The sequence below is a fragment of the Neolamprologus multifasciatus genome, chromosome 11 (genome assembly GCF_963576455.1).
Source record: "Neolamprologus multifasciatus chromosome 11, fNeoMul1.2, whole genome shotgun sequence".
Classification (NCBI taxonomy): domain Eukaryota; kingdom Metazoa; phylum Chordata; class Actinopteri; order Cichliformes; family Cichlidae; genus Neolamprologus; species Neolamprologus multifasciatus.
Genome location: NC_140449.1, coordinates 27,596,459 through 27,598,181, shown reverse-complemented (window position 1 = coordinate 27,598,181; position 1,723 = coordinate 27,596,459).

The window sequence follows — 1,723 nt, the reverse complement described above, 5'->3', positions numbered from 1 at the left end:
CATTGTTTGAGCTAAAAGTGTTTCACCACTAGATGCCACCATCTTGTTAGTATGCTGAAGCAGTGATGCTGTTTTAATGCAGCATTTTCTCCAACAATTATTAATTCCTATTAGATTTAGAAATGTTAAGACTTTGATCAACGTTGCTTGTTGTTCAGTAAGAGATGATCAAATTGAGATTATTTATTTGTACCATTGTGAAATTAGTACTTGATAAGTATTTTGGTTTCTCCCTCTTTTAGAAAAAGAAAAAATGTTAAAAACTATCTTCTTTGTCACTGTATTTGTTACGACATATTGCTACAAACAGAAGCAAAGGTACAGTGTAAACAAAACCATCATTTTCTTTTTTTAAAGAAAAAAGATATAGAAACATGATTTAAGATCATACCAGTGTGTGTGTGAGGGACCTATTCAAACATCACAAATCACAGTGTTGAATAATAATCCAGACTTGCCACTGCCTCCTTGGCTGTCTCAACATAATTGAAATGTAGACTTAATAAAGAAAGGATTTATTTCAGAGGTGTTGCGTCATCTTTTAGATATAGTATTATTTCAGTTGCCAGTGGCTCCTCTGACGGTTGCTAGCCAGACGGTTAAAGCCAGTCCACAGTCTATGCCTCCTTCACCTAAAAAAAGATTTCACTACGAGTAACAGGTAAGAAGACCAAACCAACTTTTATGTCAGATCACCTGAATAGATTCTATAAAATAATCTTCCTGTTCTACAGGTTTCTGGATTTCTGCCACTTTGTGTTTATCCCTACTTCATGGGTGATGTATCCTCCTCACACTACGTCCTCCTAGCTGTTCAGCAACACACTGAAGTTCCTTAAGGGTGTTTACAGTGGCCAAGGTTTGTGCAAATAATTCTCCTTTGATCACACAGTGTCAGATGTCGGAGTGGTTACGTGCTTGCGGCAAGAAGTCATGTTGAAATCTTTGTTGCCATATTTGGTCTCTTATCACTTAATGAGAAATTCTAATTCTGACAAGTAAACAATCTATCACTCTGAATGATAGGGGGAATGGTGAAGATGCCAGTTAGTAAAGCCAACGCACAGTGAATAGAGGTGAAGAAGTGAGTGCAGGTAAGATTGAGGGGGTTGAGGGCAGTGTCAGAATTAAGGATGCAAAGATTTTCAGTGGACGTGACCTCAATAGGCAGGGTGAGAAATGAGTATATCAGAGGGACAGCTCAGGTGGAGTGTTTTTGAGAGATAGTTTAGAAAGCAGGTGGTAGGGATATAATAAGATGGATAATCTGCTGTGGGGCCCCCCACACAGCTGAAAGAGGAAGTGCACATTCTAATGCGAAGGTGTTTTTTTGTTGTTGTTTTTAACTCGGCGAGGGAATCTTAAATCCAGAGAAAATCATGAATTACAGTTTTAAGGTAAGATCCTTTTCAGTAAACTCTTCTGACACAATCGAGACTGCTTGCCTCAAGCAGCTAATTGAGTAATACGAAGTAATTTACAGAAAGAAAAAATATATATGTAAAATTGTAAAGTTTTTCATTCAATATAATAAACATCCTTACTTTTCAGACTTTTAATTATCTGCATAAACCATATTCAAACATCTGCCACCATTGCTTTAATTGGGATACACAAAACAGAACTACTTAAACTGCAAACCATATTACAGTTGTGATGCTACTCATGGTTTCTTTTCAATACTGAGATCCAGCTTTGAGAAAACCAGTTACATGCACAGTAA